Genomic DNA, 24,365 nt, shown 5'->3' with positions numbered 1-24,365 from the left:
GAAAAATAATTTGCAAATCTCTGAGAATATTTATTGAGTAATTTCCACTGACATCAATAGAATTCAAGTATTTAGCTGTAATATTTTCTTTTGAAAAACATAACAAACTACAGCACCCCATTACACTTTAAGTTAATGTAAATTGCATATGCTCAATACGTTATCAAACCAGACAATAAATTTAATCAGAAGGATGGATGCCTTTCACAATGGTTTCTGATGTTCTGTATGTGAAATGAACTAGTAACAAGAAATCTCTGGCAAACTTTATAAAGCTTCTGAGATTTTTTGTTTCATTTTGCTTTTCAGGCTATAAAATGGCAGCTTGTCTAAGGTTTTTGTTTTGCTGTGTTAGTTTGGACTTGATGCAGTAACTTCTTTACAGATTAAGATCAGAAATTAAACTGATACTGGAAATGGTCTAAGAGACATTTCTTTTTATGTCATTTTGGTGAATGTATTAATTATAGTCACATTCAGTTCAGAAGGCATGTCCTACATTGTTTTGCAAGCTCTTGATGTGTTACCTAAGGCAACTTTGCAGCAAAATTACTGTCTGGCAGTCACAAGTCAAATCTTATGTCTGCATTTCTTCTGCTGTTGCTGGCTGTTGATTTGCATGCTAAGGTTCCAGTAAAATCTATGAATGTGAGGCATAGAGTAGCACTCACAGAATACTCCTGTAGCAGACAAAAAAAAAGGGAAAAAAAAAAACCCAACTCAGTAAAATTTACAATGGTGAATACCTATGTAGTCAGCCTGTATGGGTGCTTCAAGTACCTAGTTTAGGAAAAGAATTTTGTGATTATTGGTTTGTTACTACAAAGAGTCTGAATTAATGGTCTCTTTTTTGGTCATCTGCAGTTTCCTTGTTACTGCTCCTGGTTTATATCTCTAGTGACCCCTGGGCCCAAGGAAATGTAAGGAAGATAAATACATTTATAATTGAAAACCTACTTTACATATTCAAATTGAAGCATAAACAGCATAGCTATATGATCAGCACAGTACTGTTCTCACAGATGGAGATTTGTTTAGGCTGCCAAGAGGCGATGTAAGTGCATGAAAGCTTTTCTATTAGATTAGAATACCAAATCTAGATTGTCAAAATGGCTGTATATTCCTATTTTTAAATTAATGTATTGTCACTTGAAATTGGATTCATTCATTGATCCCATGCTGTCCAGTTCTGCAATGAATTAAACTAGAGAGGAGAAAGGAGAAGCTAAGAAGGGCTGAATACAAATAGCTCTGGCTTTTGCAGCTAGATTGATTGGGCAAGGGTACTGGGGAAGAGACACGGCTCTTACAATGAAGGAACCTCAGCCTTTCTGCTTCTGAAGAAAGATCCCCTTGGACTGTTATTCTGCAAGTGACTACATCTACCCTGAACAAACAGTTTCCCAAGCATGAGAACGATTTCTGTTGAATTCTAGCTTCACCATTGTAGCTTCCTTCAAGATACATTAAAGCTATTCCATATATGTGAAACTGCACATTCTCTATAAGTTTGAGAAATAACCAAGGTAATCAGATCACTATAAGTACATTTTTATGTTCATGTGAATCTTTCATATCTACATAGACGATAATGTGTAAAATCACATTAGGTACCTAACGGCTGTGGATTCACTGTTACACTCTTGATGAAATCTTAAATTTGGGTGGTTTATATTGCAGGCCAAACTATTTCTTTTCTGGAGTTTTCGTAGCTGATACCTGAAATTCCCAGCAAGCAAGAATCCTCATCTCTATGTTAAATCAGTAATGTACTTGCTGCATATGCTTTACTGATCTTTTTATTAGCATTTATAAATCCCTCTGTATATATTCAAATTACATAGTATACATAGAAAGCATCTATTTAATTCTGAACATGTTTTGTCAGATTTTGATCTTAAATATCAAAAGTAGTGGTTGCTACATGCTTTGTATTAAGGTTTTGAGACATAATCCAGTCCTTGTGTAAACACTTTTTCTGTTGTTTTAACTATCAATAACTGCTTCAATTATAATACACAGAAAATTACTAATGAGGAGACTTCCTTAAATCATATTAGTAAAACTCATAGTGAAATTAAAAAATAAATAAATCAATATCCATCTGTGAATAACTGACATGAAATCTTAAGTAATCTCCAGATTCGAAAGGAACTCATGAATGTTTGGATAGCTCTATTGACAGCAAATAGCTTATTATAGCTAGATAATGGCCATAACTAGATACCATCTGAAACAGCTAAACCATACTTTATGTGGATAGCTAAACCACACCTTTTACGGCTACTTAAGCTATATGAACGAGCACAACGCTGTTTGTTCAAATGAGAATGTGTTTGGCAGCCAGGAGGCAATGCAAGAGGATGAAGTGTTCTCTATTGGATTAGAATACCTAGCTGAGAATGTCAAACCGGCTTTTTTTACTGAATGTATATGCCTGTTCTTGATTTCATATATTGTTATGCTGTGTAATTCACTCATTCATTTCATGCTGTCCAACACCATAAAAAACCATTAAGCTAGAAAGACTGGAATTAGAAGAGTTTTTCTTTTGAGTTCCGTGTGGATTGAGTCTTTGGGAAGGAAATATAATTGAAACTTTGACTTCTTGCCTACACAAAACACACACAAGGCCCTCTTCCTGCCAGTTAGATGAATATTTTCATGCTTATATTGCCACACTGTATTATAATGAACTCCATCATATCTCAACCTCAAAAAAGTATTCAGAAAACATACAAGTATATTATCTCTCTTTGATGGACCCATAGATGTACTGAGTATCAATTTATACTATCTACTTGTTGGATACCTGGAGTACCAGGGGCACTTAGTGAACAATCCAGACCGAATGGAATTGTTACGTTTGTGAGCAGCAGGCCTCAAGGACATCACTGAAGCCGCTTGTGAGAAAGTACTGAAGCTGCCTGTAAGAAAGTACTGAAGCCACCTGTGAGAAAATAATGAGGCCGCCTGTGAGAAAGTAATGAAGCTTCCTGTGAGAAAGTAAACGAAGCTTCCTGTGAGAAAGTAAACGAAGCAACCTTGAGAAGAAGGAAAACAGCTGGCATACGTGACTGGGGGCTGAACGTGAAGCAGGGTGCAGGTGGAGAGAGCCGTGCGCGTGAACATAGAGACTTAACGAATCATATTTTAGCTAGGAGCGCGTGCATGATATAGTTAACCAATTAGTAGAGAGCTTGCGCATGATACGGAATTAGAAGGGCTATATTAACCGGGATGTATCAACAATAAATTGGCATTTGCTTGATCATCTTGGTCATCAGCAGTGTCCGTTACTTCCGCGTCAACATCTACTAATCAGTATACAAAGATATACAAGAGGCTATATTACTTCATGGATTTTCTAGAAGACTTTTCTTTGGGTATTAGTATAAAAACTGCAATAAAGGAGGAATGACTGTCTTTCAAGGACAAGAATCTGTGCACTCTGAAGCCACCCTGCTCCCTACTTCATGGCTTTTATTTGTATTTAAAAATAAAAATGAAAATAATAAATTCCACTGTTTAACAGACAGAATTATTGAGAATGCATCCAGCTGTTTCTGCAAGGAGAAAGATAGGAAGTCTAAGAAATAAAACAGGTACAGGGGACTTCAAAGGGAAAAATCAAAGGAGAAAAAAAGACAACAAGAAAGGAGATACAGATAGTTGAAGAGAAGGCGGCAAATTATTCATCTGAGATATGCATTAAAAAATTAACTGCAGATTTTAATATACAAAATTATGGCAAGTTCCAAGCAGGACTATGTCCAAGAAAGACTATGTCTTTTTAATTAGAAATATATTTTCCACAAGCTGGCAGTGCCAATGCAGACTTGGAATTTGCTCATATGCTCTCCATTATCTTTGATTTGAGAAAAAAAAAAGAAAAAGAAACTTAAAACACTACACATAAACTGAGGGATTTTAAAATACCTCTACTGATCAGTATACTACATGTAATTCAGGAAAAAAACCCTTTTTTTTTTTGTCATATACTGGACACTTGTAGCATTATGCACTGAATAAAAATTTAAGTTAAACACTAGACATTGCTCTTCCCTTATTAAAAGTAGCACAACATTCTATGACAATAATACAAATGCCATAAAATCCTTAGTGACATTTTTGAGTTTAGACAGTTAAATTAAAAAAAAAACCAGTGCAGTACTCATTTATGTATACAAACATACATAAACACATTAAAAAAGGATTATAAACTAGCATTGTCATATGCTTGCATATGTGTGTGTGTGTGCCTGTGCACACATATGCACCAGGTGTGTGTAAGGGGAGGAAGAGGCATTAAGAAAAGGATAACATCTGGTTTCAAGATGAAACACTACATTTGTGTGCAAACTCTGATTTAAAGAAAAAGACATCAAATAAATACCTGGGCATATCTACAAGCCTGCAATTAGATAGAAGCCAGAGTCTAGTCAAAATACAAGAACTGATTTACTTAGTAACTCTGCTCTGCTAGGTACAATTAGATATTAAAGAGGTCATCCTAACATTTCTTAAAAACTGACTAGCCGCAGGTCAGAAGATCTTAGCAAAATTCTGTTGAAGAGATCTGACAGGGTGAATAGAAATGTTCTTAGATTTCACAAATAATTAAAAGTGCTCCCTTTATTTCTCCTCCCTCACTTCATTCCAGTCAGAAGGCAATTCTCTATATGAATATCAAAATGATTAATACTAAAAAGCATTAATATATTAATTTTTATGTGATCATAGCTGTACAAATCTCAATGAAATGCAGAGAACTAAAGCCTATCATGCTTATGCAATTTATTCTTGTTTACTCAATGTATTGGACAATGGTGTCAAGGCATGCTAAACAAATGCAATACGTTTTCACTTATTTTATTCCAGACTGTCTGTTGTTGCATTCTGAAGAACACTCAAAGACTGAGCTCGAGAGCAGTACTTAAAAACAGCAACTGGCTGTCAGTGCTATAGTTTGTCATTGTTCCACAGACAAAAGGCAGACTGCCACAATAAACAGCATTTATTCATTTCAGATTTGTGGCTTAGGGCTGAGGAAGGGGAGGTGTCATTCGTAGTAATTGTAAAACACATAAATAATAATAGTAGTCTGCAAATCATATATCAAAGAAAACAGTGGGAGTTGGCAGTGATGGAGGCAAGAAAATGGATGCTTCCAGCACAACCTAATTTACAGCTCTTTTTAAAAAAAAAATTTTTTTTTTCATAACAGTAAAATGGAATGTTTTGTATTAACTGCTTGTGTGGTGGGTAACAAAGACAGAACACCTAAATCATTACTTTAATGACTTATTTTAAACAAACTGCCGAGTAGTTTTCTAACCACTATTACTCTGTACTCAATTGCTGTCAATTTTATTAATGTAATTTTACTAATTAAAAAACATTTAATATTGATATTGACATCACCTCCTCTAGCCTTTTTGCTTAAAAAATGCAGCTTTTAAAAGAAATTATACAGCTCTGTGAAAATACTCTGTATTGGTATTTGAGTAGAACAGGCTTCTTTTACTCTAGTAAATGCTTATGTCTGGTTTTTTTCAGAATGGCTCTTAAATATCCAGTCTTACATTTTGGGTAATCATTTCATGATGAGAAGTTATAAAGTAGAGAGAATAATCTTGTTGAGGTTGGTATTAGTATTTTTTAAATTTGAGTGCAATTTTTGAGGCAACCATTATCTGCCTTCTGTCTTGTAAGCCTCTGTTCTGATTTATGAGGCCAAAGTCTTAGCTCAGTGCCGTGTATTAACTGGATTATGACATCCCCCGGCCAATCCTTTGAGGGTCTGCAAAAATCTGGGAAGAGAAGTGAGAGGAAAACTGGCAACTGAAAAGATGTTCAGAAAGGAGACTTCTAATATACTACTGCTTGGTGAAAGTCCCACTTCATCTCATAGGCACTCCCAACGCTGTTCAGAACACTGCTAATATTTATTAGAGAGCAACCTCTTCTGACACGCCCAGAAAAGACAGATGGATCTGAGTTCTTCTCTGGCAAATCACACAATGTTTACCAGATGGAAACAACGCTGCCTATATAGTTTCTCAGGCATTTTTTCCTTCAAATCTTTCCCTCCCAGTATGTCTCAATTCCTATGAGGAACAGGGGCACTAAAGAACTGAGGAAAGAACAGGTATGTCCAAGAAATTGAACTCGTGTTTCAGCATGGATCTCTTCTGTGACAAGTCTTACGTACTTTGCCAAAGAGGGGACAGAGTGAAAAAGATGCCCTGTAGTGGAAGAGTGGAGTGTCATCAGTGTTTCACCAGTAAGTGTTATCACGGCAGTTAGTGCTTTGGGTATAATGGTGAAGCAGAACTCAGGAGCTGCCAGAGCAGTGCAATGGAAGCACACTGAAGAATGGATGCACGTGACCAGATGTAAGATAAGCTTTGGTGATCCTTGCCTTAATAAGATAGGATTTTTCTTAACTGATTAAAATAGACTCTGAACAGAAATGGTAAAATTTGAGATTAATTTTAAATAAAAAAGTACAAAAGGAGAGGTTTAGTCCTTCTAGAAGGGACATTTTCAGTGCAAGCTCAACCACACTGCTGTAGCCTTTGATTCCTCAACCATCCATATCTAAGTCAGACAATTTAATTTAGTCTATTGCTTAATAGCAACAAACAGCAACTTGAAAATTTCAAGCCAGAATTTGTTCAGAATTACTTTGCTTATGTGAGAGCAGTAAGAAATCTAAGCATAACTCTTCTTTAGTTAGAAAAGATGTATACTGAAATGATGAAAATATTCTTATCTATATTGACTTGGTATTGACTTCGTAGAGGTTCTCCTGAACTTTTTCCAAACCCTTTTTACACATCTTTATAGATTTAAATACATACATATGTAGGCTCACAGTAGCGCTCTTCTTCTAGGCCTGGAACACTGTCTAAATTCAGCTTAAAATGAGAAAATAAAATATTCATTATATGCCACTCCCTTATGTGGACTACTAAGATGCTTAGTTTCCTTTTTCTGTAAAATCTGTCTCTCCTGTTGTGTTACAAAAGCCTGGAATGCTATACTTGAAAAGACTGAATTTAAGGGTGCATTTTCTTGGTTAGCTTTTGCCTTTTAAGGAACCTGTTAAAAATTCGAAGTTCACTGTTCTGTAATCTTCATACAGTCAGCCCCTTTTACTCAGAAATAAAAGCTTGTATGATATATCTGAATACATGTGATTTTATCCTTGCCTCAGTCAGATCATGGTTTTCGTAGCATCCTGTATGCAGTTATTCAGAGTGACAAACACATGCAGTCATTAAAGAGCACTGATAACCTTCACTCTAATTAAATTAGTACGCCAAACGAAGGCATACTAATTCTCTCAAATGAAGGCAGATTTCGCATAACAGTAACAGCTTAACACAAATGTAAATGGATCCACAGCGTCACTCACAAACTATGATCATGGCCAGCATCAGACACCGGACAATCACTCGTGTAACAACACAATCACTCTGCAGTTAATGCATGTCACTACTTGTTAGCAGGGAAATTTTTGAAACCAAAATTTGCATGGTCTATCTGAAACTTCCCTGAGCTGAATACCTAGCATTTAGCTTTCCGGCGGGAGTTGTGACAGTAGCACTGCTCGCAGCAAACTGCCACTGTCATTTGTTCTGCTTCAGTGCTGTTTGACTGTCATAGCCTGTCATGTGGGAAGAAAGCACCACATCTAACCCCCTGTGACAAGGTTTAATCACCTCTATTGCTTCTATCGGCTGCTCAAGCCACCTTGGGGTGTACAGCACACAGTTACAGATCCAAAAAAATCCTTGCTTTATAAATGAAAAGGCTAAAATCTGGTTCGATCTGATCAATCATCTAATACACAGTTGAAAGAAAGTAGAAAGATTAGGTGAATAATACTAATGCAATGCCTGAGATAATTTGTTAATTGTGATATCTTTTGCATAATTAAAAATATTAAATTGTTTTTCTTTGAGATTACTTTTTTTTTTTATGGATTCCAGGTATCAATAGGTACTCAAATTCTGAATTTCTTGTTATTTCTTGCTAGCAGTCATTGTTACAATGTGGACACGTATGCAAAAGAACCATATTTGGGGTCCATTTGCTTATACTAAAATAATGTGACAAAGGTAAATATTGTATCACATGGTATACCTGTCCAAATGTTAATGCTGGGTTAAAGGATGAGAAGAAGAATGCTCAGAATAAGCCTTGAACAAAGCAAAGATTACATTTAAGCCTTCCTCTTACAAATCAGCACCAATTAATTAAAACTTCATATGTGCCTGATCTATATAATGAAACTCTGTAGGAACTTGCGAATTTTGCTGTTCCATATGGAAAACTGTACCTTCATGCTAGTTTTAAAAATGTGCTTTTTGAGACTGCAGTTCATATTCTACTTATGTGCCTTAATTGTCAACAATTTCAGCCCTTTTGCTTACAGATAGTTACACATCCTTCACCAGAAGCCCAGATAACATAGAAAACCCACATTTTGCACATTAGAAAATCTGTTTGCTTGAGCTGGTCTTATTAAATCCAGAGTCTATTCACTGGGACAAAAAAAGTTGATTTCAATATGAAAACATATTAATCCACTGTGAGTTTGGCTTTAGCACAGTAATCTAGTATTATTGAGTTTTAATTTCTCCAGCAGGTTAATCTTAAGTCTGATAAAAGATGTTAGCATGAAACTTTACAATGAGAGATTTTCTTATGCTTGTGAAAATCATTAACACTGATGCTATTTCACTTTTTGTAAATATCACATTTGTTTTGCACGGACTGGGTAGAAAATAAGTATATCCTTACAAAGGAGAAAGCTTCATGGATCAATAATGTAGCACAAGAATTTATACCCTTACATCTCTATTCTAGCCCAGTTCTGAAAATATCTGAGCAAATGCCCATCCTGTAGAACTGCCACTTGATATGACACTAACTGACCTCTCATATAGGGCTCAGAACTTAATAAGTAATCATGCTGCTTCCATCATATACCTGAAAAGGTTCCTACAAATTAGGGATGAAATATTTTAAAAGACAAATATAAAAAAAAAACAACCCCACAGCTACAATTGTCAGTACTCTTTTGTATTGTGATTAAAAGGAACTATTTCATTTTCATTTCTAACAAGTGATTTCAGGTGAAATAAAACATAATCTTGGGCCAGAGCATTTTAAAACTTGCAAAAAGCATGGGAATGTGTGAATGGGTGGAAAGTGCATTACATAAGGGTTTTAATTTTTCATGAAAATGTTATCTAACAGAAAGGTAGATTATTTTTACATTTTCAGACATAAACACACTTATCTGTGTTTCTTCTGATCAGCTTAGAAAAGAAAAAAAAAAAGGTCAAGTTACCAGTGAAGTTTCAGTGCTCCTTCTAGATTCTTTTCCTGAATGATTGAATGTAAAAGACCCTTTTCTGTATAAAAAAAAAGTTTACAGTGATTACAGTATCTTATACCACTTGCCCATGTCCAATTCTAACTTAACGTTCTTACTGCCACAGTGAAGGGAAGCTATGCTGTCTGATACTGTCAATTAGATGAACATTACCAGAAGTGTTATAGATTTTATTTCATTAAAGACAAAAAGTAATTTATGTTTTCTTGCATCTGTCAAACACCTTTGAGGTATCATCTCGAAATAAACAATTACAGCTATCTAACCAGCTGTATACAGACAGGTGTGGGTTGCTAACCCATCGCCAGAATACAGTGCATGCTAGTACTTATTCATGGTGGGCTGGAAGGACAGTTCCATCAGCTACAGGTTTGCACTACATATGTTCTCCTTCATACCTTCTGTCCACATAATTTGACCTGATGTTTTCTTTCCCCAATTCACTTATCAGTTCTGGATGGCAATAAAGGACAGATCGGCATAACATTGTACTGTCACCCTGAAAGTAAGTTCATGAAATCTGAATACTGGGCCACCTATCTGAGAAACCTGGTTTCTTGAGTTGTCCAGTCACATAGAATAGTTTCAACAATTTTCATAAATTGAAAGGGATAAATGTTTTTTGGTCTTTTTTTTTCCAACACAAGGTGTGGTACTGACAATGAGGTAAATAATAATGCTAAACTTTTGGATTCACTTTTTCTTTTTTTAAATAACCCTACACAATATTCTAGGCAAGGATATTGATATGAATCTTTGGATATGAATCATAATAGCAGATTTTCACATCAGGTATTTGATTCCATCTCTGAACTCTGAAGCTTCTGCGGTGTGAGTGGCAGCAGGAAATGGCTTTCAAACTCTTCCTAGCAGATGGAATAAAATCTGCCAGGTTATTAAATTACCACACAACTATTTTTAGTTTCCATTTCTAAATCCTTTTTCTTCTTTTGTCATATAATGTGTCATTGCTAATCAAATCTCAAACGCATTACTATTTTGAAAAACAGAAGCTTCAACTGGCTGTTCATTATCCTTTGCTCTGAACATTTTTTATTACCGTTTTATTTTTTTTCTGCTAAAGGTAAGGAGTATTTATACAAATTAGTGTGTTGCAAAAATGGAGAAATTAAGTCAAAACATCAGTTTATAGGAATTACAGGCATTAAAAATGTTTTAGTGATAAATAATCACTGGGAATCCTTATCTAGATTGCAGTCTCAGACTAAAGACAACTATTTGTTGAAAGCTAAAAAGTAATGTGTTGGTTTTGTTTAGTGAGGGGGCTACAGTGGCAGCTTCTGCAAGAAACTGCTAGAAGTTTCCCCTTTGTCCAGTGGACTCAGCCAGGCCCAGGGCAGACCCGCTGCTGGCCAGGGCTGAGCCAATTGGTGACAGAAAGTCCAGTGATAATGCCTCTATAACAACGTATTTAAGAAGGGGGAAAAAACAACAACAAAAAAAGAAAGTGAAGAAGCAGAAGCGGGGTGCAGAGAGGGGGAGGCGTGGGCCTCATAGGCCTTGTAGCTCTCACCCTCTGGCCTCCCACCAGGTGGCCGTCTGGGCTGAGATAAGATGTGAAAAATTTCTTGTGAGAGGAACTACTGCAGATGTCAAGGTCGGTGCTGCAGCCCATGGTGAAGCAGGCTCAGGCTGTCCCCCTGCAGCCCATGGAGGCCCATGGAGGAGCAGAGATCCACCTGCAGCCCGTGGAGGACCCCATGCCAGAGCAGGTGGATGCCTGAAGGAGGCTGTGGCCTATGCAGGGCCCGTGCTGTGACAGCCAGTTCCTGAGGGACTGCGCCCCACAGAAAAGGACTGGTGCTGGAGTAGTTTGTGAAAGACATGGGAGGGCCCCAGGCTGGAGCAGGGGAGGAATATGAGGAGCTCTTCCCCCGATGATAAAGCAGTGGTGTAAAGCAACAAGTGATGAACTGACCATAACCCCCATTTCCTCTTCCACCCTGTGCTGCTCAGTGGGGGAAGGAGGTAGAGACAATTGAAATGAAGTTAAGTGTGGGAAGAGGGAGGGCTGGGGGAAGTTGGTTTTGTTCTCTTCCTTATTATCCTGCTTTGGTTTTATTAATAATAATAATAGATAAATAGTTTTCCCCAAGTCGAGTCTGTTTTGCCTGTAACAGTAACTTCAATGATCTTTCCCTGTCCTTATTTCACATCTCGAGCCTTTGTTGTTATATTATCTCTCCCTGATTCTCTTACAGAGTGGGGGGAGTGAGCAAGAGACTATGTAGGTTGGTCCCAAGCAGGACTAAACTAGGACAAGTAGAATGCCCTCCTAATTGGTACGAAACCAAAAGCAAATTCCTCAACTGGCTGTGGGGTAAACCATATCAGAAGTGCAATATATTTTATTTTTTATGAACTGTGCTTAGAAAGAAGAGGAAGCTACTCAACTGTTGTGAAAATTAAACCAATTGTTTCCTCCTGTGAACTCTGTCATAGTGACAGATTTTCTTAGTGTACAAAGAAGGCAAATTTGCTTGTAATTCAAGTGTTATGGAAAAAAAAAGTCTCTTTGTTCATGTACCAACCTAAACACTAACTCTCTTCTTTACATGAGATCTACAATTACTATATTACAGCTACACTACAGTACATAAGTGATGATAAAAAAATGTATTAAACAGTGCTTGCTAGTATTAACATAAAAGTATTGCAACACTGAAAGGAAGTATATTAATTGTAATGTGATTAAGTCAACTGGTAAACTCTGGTTTTACTTAAGGACAACAAACTTTAATCAACTAATGGGTCAAACAGCAACCTGCAAATTGATCCTATATCTGATTTTCAGTTGTGCATCAGACAACAGTCAGCCTCAGATTGAACATGAAAAAGCAACTGGAAAAAAAAGTGTAACACAGAGATTTAGATTGGAGTGATACTACGCAGCAGACTTGTGACTTCTGGAAGCTGTATTGATTTACATTACTGCCATAAAAGCAATGTAAAATAATGAGAAGCTCCCTACATTTTAGTTCAGTTCTACTGAATCTCACAACTGAGAAGAAATAGTGGGGTTTTTCTGAGACCACTAACCTGACTGATGTTGTTCAGCTACAAACAAATAAATCTATCAATGGATGAGGCTTCCAATTTCTCTCAAGAAGGAGACTGCACACACACCTCAAGGCATGGAATCTGCTAAATCTCTTCCAGTCAGACATGTAAAGTGTGAAATAACTTTGCAAAATGGACAATAATGTATGATTTAGTAGTAGTGGTAAACATCATGCACTGCAAGACTTAACCACATGGGTTTTGCTACCTATATCATATAATCAATGCAAATGCAGAAAAATATCAGAGCTCATAACTTTTCTTTCAGTATTTCCAGCTATTTACAATACCTTTTATTCTATGCTTTGTGGTAGAGAAATACAATAGGAGCTCTCACAATCTTGTGGTTTTGCCTTCTTCCTATTTTGACTTCTCCTTTGATGATCAAGGAAAAAATTATAGAAAAGACATTTGTTTAAAAAAAAATTAGGCTGATAGATGAATTTGAAGGGCTTTATAAATGAGATTACTTCAGAAAAGGTGTCAATAAGAAAGAATGGGAAGAAGAAAAATTGTGCTTTCAAAAGGTAAAAGTAATAACAGCCTCCACTAAATGCAAGGGTCCTAGGAAAGAGGAGCTTCACAAAGCTCTGTAAGACCTATGCACTAATTAGGTATAGAAATATTATAATTTTGAGGTTTTTTTTCACATAAAATGTAATATTTTACAGTTATTGCAATATGATATTGCATTGTTTAAATTACAGCATAATAATTCATTCCTATAGCATTTAGTGGCAACTAGGCCTTTGGCCTTTTGCCTAACAATACACTAGAAATGAATTATTACATTGTAATTCACACCCTGTCATGCCTTATTGCTTAATTAAAGCATAACCCTTCATGACATGACAAGCAATTTGACTGTTACCATAATAGATTATTATCCCACCTAACATATTTTAGTTTTACAACCTATTCTTTTTTTGTGTATGCACTGAAAGTTTTCAGACCAAATGCACATATGTTTCTTTATCTGTAAGTGTGAAGAACAGGTTTAGGAAGAATAGCTAAGAACACAAGGTTGTAATTTTTGTTAGATCAGTTCGTTAAGTAAACTTGGTCTTTTTTGCTTCATTTTGCTTTAGCAATTAATTCCTGCAAAAATTTTCAAAAACACAGAGATTCAAATATTGGATTAGCTGGCTGTCTGTATTTAGTTGTACTGCTTAGCTACCTAAGTGGTAAAGTTACACTGTTTTGTTGAATTCTAATGTGGAACTAAATCAACACTGAGTCTGAGGTTATACTGTCTTTAAAATTCCAGACAAAGAAGTTGCCAGTTCAATTTGCTGCAATATAGCAGTTAGCTATTTTTTGTTCAGCATTACGTAACTCTTAAAACATATTTTTCAGGAATAACTCCTTGAAACACTTTCTTACTGAGATCTTCCCCTTTCTGATGCTTCTCATGCTGAAACCTGATAATATAGAAAAGGCAACCATTTGTTACTAAAACACATCTGATTATTACTAAAAATTGACTAGGACTAGGTGAAATTCTACTTTTGTAAATGTCCATGGCAAAACTCATTGACTCAAGTGAAACACATCCATGAGGTGAAATGGAAAATGTGTCACCAGCTATGAAAACACACTTTAATATTCCAAATTACATTATAATTATTTTAATTAATATTAGATATTTTATTAAAGCCTTCACATGGCCTGAAAATGTGCAATACAACACAGTCATTTGGCTATTAATAATCCTTTACTTTTGGCAACTACCAATTCAAAATTAAAATAAGCAAACATGGAACTCTGAAGTTTTGTGTGAACAAAAGCCTAGATTTCTGGAGAAGACCATACAGGCAATGCATACAAAATGCATACAAATCAATTTTAACAAGGAAATTATATATACCATACCTAAGAGTGTGCTACCAGTTTCATACAATATCAAGGTGCAAGTTAATGAGGTTCCACTGAACTCTGTAGTCTGCAAGGTGACTGGGTTGTCCCTGGAACTCTATCTCTGCTGTAACTATAAAATGTCTATGATGTGACTGTGATATAACTGAAACAGCTGCAGTCTTTGATCATGTGCTGGCAGGTTATGTACAGATGCAGAATGTGTAATAAGGACACACTTTATTAACTTGACTGATGTTCTGTTATTTCACTGGTTCCAAAAGCCAAAGGAGACTAGGCTCCATCATGTTACCATGAGAATAATTCATTGCTGCAGCTATTCAAAATGCAATACTTATCATTAATGTCTAATTGATTATCATAAGCAAGAGCCATACATTGTCCTCAGTTGATCTGATGTTTGCTATGATCTTTAAAGCTGGTGCTGTAGCTAGAACTATTATTTTGAATTAGCACAAACCAGATATTAACTACAGTTCAAAACAGCTGCTAACACTCTGAATATATGCATTTTTCCTGTTAATAGATATGTCCACATATACAGTCTAGTGAAACATACAGTGAGCTTTTACCATTATGTAAGTATAAAAATATATAAATTCTGAAGGCATGATAATAAAGTTAGACCCTGACAGACTAGTGGCTGTATTATGTTGTACAGAAACGTTGCAAAGTTGGTGTGCTGCTTTGATGGGACCTGCCTTACGCAACTCTGGTTTTAGTTTTTCTTTCAATCCCTTTCTCTATAGCCTTTGTGCTGCAGTTGAGGAGTAAAACATGTTGGAAATTAAAAGTCCCCAGTCCATATACATGTTTACATTTTTTTCCCATAGATCTGTTCACTTTTCATCCAGATACAAGCAGCTAGATCTGTTTCTGTTCCAGAGTTAAGGATATGTCAGTAACCATTTATACTTTAATCTTCTCCAGTATGGATATTCCCCAAGGAAGTGTAATTCCTCTAGCCCTCAAGCTTAGCACCATCAATTAAACTATTGGCTCGTTTTTAGAATCCTAACATATAATCTCCGAAAGATGTTCCACTTTTTTTTTTTTTCACACCTCACACGCTTCCTATTTCTAGAAAAGAGTACAGATACTAGGTAAATGTAAAAAATAAACACTGAAACTGGACAAATTTCTTCCATGAAAGTCTGATGCCTGTTTCAAGAGCTCCATTTTCACTGAAATGTGTTATATCATCAGAAATTTAAGTTACAAAAAAGGAATAAATAAGTTCTTTTTAAAGTGTTCTACATTATCCAGATCCACAAAAACATGGTCACAGAAAAGCTGATTTCTGAGACCAAATAAGTTATCATTATATCCTGTATTACTGTTAAAAACATTGATAAATCCTTATGTAGGCATATGTTTGGCCTCATTTTCATTTTTTTCCCTTGATTGCTTTTAGTACTTCCTTTATACCATTTGCAATGTAATTCCTCTGCCAAGTATCTCTCTGATACATTTCAGCACCTTTTGTTGGTTCCACTCCATCCATCATGTTCTTATCAGTATTTTTTTTGTTTCAATGGACTTCAGCTCACATGAGAATACTGGACTCTATTCAATGACTTCAGTGACCTCATCTTACCTGACTCCAGAATAACATGGAGTTAAATTAAATGCAAAGTAAAGTTCATTATTGAAGTACTAAATTGAATCCTAGAGATCAATGATTGCTTAGTAAATACTATAAAATCTGTGCTTCTAACTGTGGGTCAAAATTAAGAGAACGTTTACAGATAAAACACCACTCACACAGTGAAATACCTCGTTTAAATAGCAATTTCTATTCAGAAAGTACAGACTGCTATGCAATACTATTCGTGATCCGAAGCATTGCCCACTGACCTGTAAGGTATTCTTGGTTTTGAGTAGTGAATACTATGTCATTATTCAACTGTACACCACTGAATTGAAAATGCTAATTTTCATTGTAAAGCAAATGTTACATCTAAAACCTGAAGGGAAGAGTTGACATCCATGGTAACAAATGTTCAATAGTTCTGCAAGATTTTCACCCTCAGGAAGATACAGATTACAGCAAAATAACTTTTCTTATGCTAGTCTGTTCTCCTACCTTTTCTGATGAGTTGGCTGCAGAAAAAGGTATAAACGGAAAGCTCAATTAGTGTAATTTATGTATCCTTGGATGTCAATCATTGCTGTTGAGAGGTGGGACTTTCAGGATCTCTGTGCATTAATTAAGAGCTCATCTCAGAAGAGTAGTCATTACACCTAAGGACCAAAAATAAGTTTTAATTAGAGTCTAAAAGACAGTATGTCATCTACTTATAAAACTAGTTCTTTAGTTAAAAAATGAACAGCTGTGGGACATTCTTAGTAACGCAAAGGGCACAAATCTCTTGCTTGTACTTAGCTTGAGAATATAAAAGTATTTTTGTGCATATAAGTCTGCCTGGATAAACTGGACAAATTCCATAATACTGTGTGAACACCACTCACATTTCAGCCTGGCTGTATGAATGCCAACGTGATTATTAAACTCTTGTCAAATTATTGATGTTGAGGGAAGGCTAGTTAGCCAAATTTAGCTGAAGTTAGATTGTATTTCTCTCTCATAGCCAATTTTTTTTTTTGTCTAGCCTATTTTCTGACTGCATATGCAATAGGCAAAACAACGCAAGCTCAGCAAAAGCGGGCGAATGGGCTTGTACAATGCATCAGTTTCGTTCACTGAGTGATACAATATGTAGGCAGTTGTTGGCTGGCCTTAGACATGTCAAGGCTCAGGAGAGGTTAAAAACTAGCTGGGCTAACTGGTGTCAGCTGCCTGAGAGAGCATTGCTTGTGGCATGACTTATCTAAGGACAATCAAATATTCTGCCTAGGACTCACTAGGGAAATGATTTATAAATTGATTATATAATTTATAAATTAAAGGAAGGAAAACAAATTTTCAAAGCTGGTCTGGAAAATAAACATGTCAGTTAATAACTCAGGCATGAAAAGGGGTAAAATTTAGAGAAGAAATAAGTTCACATTCTAGAGAACAAGAAACAACTTGCTTGTCAATGGCTGAAATAAGAAATACAATGAACAAATAAAAAAATCAAGAAACAGACTGCTCTATGAAGGATTAGACAAGGAAAAAAAAAGTCAGGCTCCAATATGGAAATAGAGAATAAAAAGTACTCATAAAAATTGGATTTCAGTGTTATAAATATTGTAGTTCACTGAAGCACTGAAGCTAACATATACATTACATTATATAATTAATAATAATTATAACGGTTATTACACAGAAAAAGAGCAGAATGGCAAGGCATGTCAAAAGGAGGAAAAGACTTACTATGCATCCTAGAATAGCAGAACAAGCGTTATGACCTTCTTCATTGCTATTATATTTCATGGTCTTTTACTAAGATATTTGTAAGTACCTCTAAGAGACAGGTATTTTTCTCAAACACATGCTTGAGAAACACATGCTATAAATTTCCTACCTAATCAATATACCTGAGGGGTAATGAAAACCAGCAGCAAATAAAACAACAACAAAAAAAGCTGCAATGTTGCTGCAGATTGCTTAAACTGTTTTCTTCTAAATAAAAGGTGATGAAGTAATACTATAGTGAGGGAGCAATCAGTCTTTTAAAGACATTCAGAAAAATGTGGACAATAATTTATGTTAATGTCACTCAGAAAATTTATGTTCTGCTATTAATAAATATTTCTAATAATTCTTGCCCAAATGCTTTCTCACAAATTCTTCCAATCAGGAATTGTTTGCTATACAGTAGACACAGAAGCACTCTCTAGAATTTACTGACTACATATATCACTGTCTTTACTAGATTTCAGTGAGTAGATTCAGACAATCAAATATGATGGCAGTACACACCAATACGCCCTTGAGAATGTTAGTACTGAAACTTGCTTTTTAGAAGTTCAACTTTTACTCTGTGAATTGTTACTGAGGTATCACAGTGCAAAACAGAGTACATCCTACTGCTATAGATATATGCATATTACTAAATCTGGTACCTACTTCTCTATAGACCTAAGTTATTTTTCACATGATGATAGATTTCAGGAAAGGCCATGTTTAATATTGGCTGGTACCATGAGTGGGTGTTTTCAAATGGAAAGTGAAAGTAATTTATCCAGGGTTTGTCACTTGTACTCTCTGAACTGAAGCAAAGTCTGAGTCTTGTTAGCTGCAGTCTCTTGCTAGTCATATTTAGCATATTTCTTGTCAGCTGCTTCTCTTGATTAAGAGGATGGCAGAGATAATAGAAGCACTAAACTACAGAACAGATAGAGAATTGTCCTCTGTTCCTCTAAACAATGATAACAATTTTATAACAGTTTAATTTGCTGTTATTCACGAGGGACAATGACAGGAACTGAACCAGAGGACTGTTAGCGAAGTATGCATTGCATGTTAGCAGCATGGTGCCTTCTCAGTCCTTTACTTCATGTTTCCTAGTTTGCCTCTTCTGAACTTACACTCCCATATGCTGCTTTGGAAGCCAGCCATAAAAGTGGCTAACTCAGACAATAAAATCTGGATGATCTACTGAACTGTGACTGAGATTTGTGACCTGCCTTAAACTGAATCAGATTCAACAACAAGACTTCTTACAAGCAGCTCTCACCAAGACCCTGGCAGAATGTCAGCACAGTTGTACTAAATATTTGACAGAAAACTTGCTGAGAACCACATGGTATCATGTATTATCACTGAAATAACTTTTAAAACTAGATGAATTCACATGAAAAGGATAATAAAAAATAGCAGTTCCAAAACATCCCTTAACAATGAAGAGCATAATACAGCAATTAAATTATATTGCACAGACAATCCGAAAGAGGAACGAGACTAAAATTACTGCAGGCACTCCTGGCCAACTTTGAAACCTTTATTGAAGGTTGAAAGTTTGAAGTCTTGTCCAAAATTTCCCCTGTGGTCAATAGAGAAAGGGAAAGGCATCTCCAGAGATCAAACCAGACTTAAAAGAGCTTGTATCTTTCCACTTATTATAGTGGGAGTGTTGAGCACCAAGGCTCCTAACTTGGGCATGTTGGTGAGTACTTATATTTACTTCCACTTAATCTACATCCTACAGTCTAGTTTTCAAAGGTGCCTAGTAATTAAATCTCAGTGTAACATTAACATCTAAACTGGCACACAGATGTTTAACAGGAGATATGGGGAGGATTTCCCAACTTTGGTAACACTAGCCAGACGTTGTGCGCCACTCCTGATTTCTGTTGCTACTGAGCAGTGCCTTTCCTGTTCCCAAATGCAACACTCATAACAAAAGAAATTACAAATATTTTCCTATTTATACTTAAGTATGGTTAGTAGTTTACTCTTTTTGTGAAAACATTAATTGCTCCATTTGTGTTCATTTTATCCTGCTTTACCTTTTTTTTTCTTTTCTCAAAAAGAGACAAGAAGAATGATAAAATTTTGATCCATTTCCCACCATCCATGTGTTATTTCCTCTGATTAAAGATTAACTAACAGTTCAATAAAATTTCTGAGAGTTTCCTATAAGAAGTAAACTTTGGTGTGTGGTCAGAGCTGAGGAGCCTACGGCATACATGCTTGCTATTCATTCTAGAAATAGACTATGGGTTTGGAATTTGAGGACCGCAATCCATTCTTTGTAAATTGATGAAATATCAAACTGATTACTCTTGAAAAACACTATAAGAATCTAAAATTAAAGGTGAATATCTATATACTCACACACGAGGTGGAGATAAGCTAATAAACATAATATCTAGCTTTTAACCCCTATTAACATCTGCAATCTTCAGCAGTTTCTGTTGAAATGGTAGTGATGTCAGATAAATATTTATGCAAGAACTATACAGAATTGTATAATAAGACACTGGAAAATATAAAAGTTCAAAGAAAAATGAATGTAAATTTAAATTAAATTTAGTAATAGCAAAACAGAACACACAGCAATTGCTCCATGGCCAGCATTGTCTACAGATCAAACCCTCTTCCCAAAATCCATCCATTTATCACACCACATTGGAGTCACTTTGAAAATGATTCCACTGTAGTCAGCAACACTCAGATTGCCAATGGAAGTTATTAATCAGATGGCAGTACCACAGTGTTTTCTACTGTCAAGACAACAACCACTGCTGACTTAAATGAATAAGAGAAGAGTTTATTTTAAATTAGGATGCACCTGTATGTGATAACTTTGGTTTCAGCATTTTGCTGCTGAATTAGCCTTTCTATTTGTCAATTTTTTCTTAACTTTCCTAATTTCAAGTTTTGTGTTAGTTCATAGGATCACAGCAGAAACATGACAAAAAAAATTATATCAAAAATTGTATTTTCTTCATTATTGATTGGGAAAATTTTGTTTGTTTGTTTTTGATTATATCATTACATTGTTAATGATAGGCCCCCCCTCACTAAACAAAACCACGACAGAATGGAAGAAGTTAAGAACACTATGGTATTATTATACCATTATAATATAAAAAACTTTATCAATTCTGGGGGATAAAGGAGATATCCATAACATTTTATAAATACTTTGTATTCTTTAATCTGCCTCACTGATATCATTCTGGCTTGCTGGATAAAACTTGGCTAGCAAAAATAATTATCACAGATAATAAGATATAATATAGAAATACTGAGATTTATTAAGAGAGAATTAGAAGAAGTACTAATTGAGAAATTTCTATCTGCCTGACTTCAGCTAGTTTAACAAGCTTCTCTTTCTTTTTGGAATTTTATGACCAAAAATGTATTAAAATGTTAATAAATAACACATAGAAAGGAAGAGATTAAGCCAGCACTTGAAAAACAATGCGAGAGAGAAACTGAGAAAGCAACAAGGTTGCATAGAAGCACTTGAGGTTATATATGAAGTAGATGGGCTTGCCTAAATGTGACGGAATAATATGTTTTAAGCAATGTGCCATGCTCGTACACAGTCATGCTGCCATGTTCCACTGACCTGGGCAACAGAACCGATTACGATCTTCAACCTTTTCTGTACTTGTGATGTATTTCTGCAGGGAATGGATAAAACATGTCTTTATAAGGAGATACTCTCTGTAACGTTGTCACAAAACCTTACTAGAAATGTGTCACAGACATCAAAATTTACAGCTGAGCTCACAACGTTCACCCTATCAAAAAAAAAGGAGCAGTCCTAGGATCAAGACTAAGAAAAGTAAAATAAAAGAAAAAATAGTGGCATATTCTCTCTGAAGAAACACCTGTAAAGGGTGCATTAAGGATCAATAAAGCGCCGATTGGCATGAAACTGAGGCAAGAACTTGAGAGCAAGGACACAGTCGAAAGTTAGGTCAACCACAGGATTCAATCCTGCAAAAATGCTGGTAAGGGCTGCCGTGTGAAACACAAGCCTGCAAGACAGACTGGAAAGGGACCAAAGGTGCATCTTGGCCCTATAGTGTCATAACAATAAATAAGGTTATCTGTCATAGTCAAGCCATCTGGAGCAGTACCTTATACAGTCCTGAACAGAAACATAAAGTCATAGAACGGTTTGGGTTGGAAGGGACCTTTAAAGGTCATCTAGTCCAACCCCCCTGCAGTGAGAAGAGACACCTTCAACTAGATCCATTTATTTAAGGTTAAAAAGAGTGCTTAAAATAACATTAATTTGTTAAGAAGTAGTTTGTGTCCTATAAGGCAGTTTCACAGTAAATGTGCAGGCAAAAATTGTAGGAAGAATATTAAGGGTATTTTGGTACTATGGATATATAAGTGATGATACACAACATCAAAAAAGAAGAGCAAATGAAAATGACAGTTCAAAATGCTAAATACAGCAGTTGTGGCAGTGGCTTTCAGTGTAGTACTGAAAGCAGTGATCCAGTCATCACTACCTGGATAATTTATTCCTTTTCATAGAAATTATTTAAAGCAGAGGTCAGTTACATCATCATATATCAACAAATCATATTGTAAAAAAAATAATAAACTACCCTGCAAGTAGCAAGTTCATAAAAAAAAAACAAAAACAAACCCACAACAAACCAACCCCCATCTATCTTCTTTTTGTTGCTGGCAAGCTACATACTCAAGCTTTGTAATTAAGGGTACCTATGTAAACCCAGCTGATCATGGGATGATCGATCTGTGGGACAAAAACTAAATTACAACAAGAACAGGATCTGATTTGAGATGTAGCCTTGTCTTACCCAACCTCTTCTGATGCAGAACACAAAAGATATGTTAAAGGACATCTTTTTTTCCAGAAATCTGAATAATCATTGTTTATTTTTCTACTGCTATCTCTTTGAACATTCTTTAATATAGTGTATCCTTAGCATGCTGCTTAACTGTCATAATGGGAAAATAAATGACAGGTATAATTTCTTTTCTGAGAAGCAGTCAGGTAGACTGAGATATATTGTGTACTACACTGATAATCTGTGTACACTGTAGACACACTGTGTGCAAGTGAAACCAGCACTGGAATGAATTCCAGTTCCTTTTTTTTTTTCCTCTTCCCTTATGACCTCTCTGCTGACAGCCTCAAAATTCCCTTAACTTTGCATTTGTAGAATATAAGTGACCAGGACGTATTTGCTACTCTAAGAAAAATTTGCCTGTTACTTGTTCTCCACATTAACTCCACTCCACTGCAAAATGCTTCTGTGGTAGCATTTTGTTCCACTATCATAAGGTTGCTGCAGCCTTAACTATAAATTCAAAAAAGTAGCTCTTTCTATGGCTCTCTTCTTTCCTGATAAATCCAGCACATTGAACACATTTCTCCGTACCGTCATCTTTTTGTGGGCTGCAACATACGAGGCTTAATAACACAGCATCAGAAACCAATTCCCAGCCCAGCCTTTCCTGTTCTGCTTCACGTACTAAAGGTGACTCTGCTGCCCACCTTCAATGGCTCTCAGACAAAAAGAGCACCTTGTCAAGGATCATTTTCTAACAGATGAGCAAACCTTCAATATGAATACGATGTCTTCAAACATAAATCCTCCCTCAGATTTAAGGATGTAGTTTAACAGAGCAAAGACATTAAACGTGAAATGTTTCCTAGCTTTATAATCAAGGAGAAGATTAAGCAAGGCCACCACAGCTTTTCTGTGCTGCGATATAGCACCCATGAATCATTTCACCTGTGGTTAAGGCATTGCCTTAAGAACTGTAAGCCAGAAAAAATGTAGTAAATTAACACTTCCCCATTTGGGTTGGCTGGTTGATGTATCAAGGGGAGGAAAGTAAAGACCTGGTTAAAGTAACTTTTCTCCACCAGTAAATTAACACACTTTATAGCAAAAGAAAAAACCTCAGACTTTACGATACGGCCACTTACTGCAATGTAATGATATCTCTCTGAACATTGGCATGTTGGGGAAGACATGAGGGTCTTCTCATGCTCGCCAGCTGATTAAACTTGCTGGAGGAATGAACCTGCCCCTAAGAGATTTCTTCCCAAGTTGCAGGCTGTAACTCAGGATTCCAGTTCTCTCTGCATCCTTGGGAGCATATGCCCATCTCCCTTTCCGTGCCCCGTCTCTCCCTCATGTATTCCCTTTCTGGAGTCTATGGAAATTCTGCCCTCTTTCTCCCTTTTTTTTTCTTTTTTTTTCTTTTTTTTTTTTTTTTAAGTAGGTTTGTTCCACCCACTGGGGGAAGCCAGGAAGAAACTATCCGGCTTCTCTCCCCACTACCGCAAAGAAACAAGTTATTTAACTAGTAGGTCTGGATGGTGGGGTGACTGAAGACAGATTGAGGCAAAACCATGTGATTAAGAGCTGGGTACAAGAGTAATATTACAGGTACTGTAGTACTGTGGTGGTATCAGGCTCTAATGACTTAGAACTGTAGTATTAATGTGTAATGTAATGGGTGCTATAAAATCATGTTCAGTTTGGAAAAATTAAACTGTTGCTTGCCTATACCAGCTGGGAGAATTAAAAATCAGACAAGCCTTTACTAATTCCTGTGGATTTTTGAGCAACCTGATATATCACTAAGAAGGACTAG

Source organism: Chlamydotis macqueenii, chromosome 4 (assembly GCF_036417535.1).
Source record: "Chlamydotis macqueenii isolate bChlMac1 chromosome 4, bChlMac1.mat, whole genome shotgun sequence".
Classification (NCBI taxonomy): Eukaryota; Metazoa; Chordata; class Aves; order Otidiformes; family Otididae; genus Chlamydotis; species Chlamydotis macqueenii.
This window is presented reverse-complemented; position numbering follows the sequence as displayed.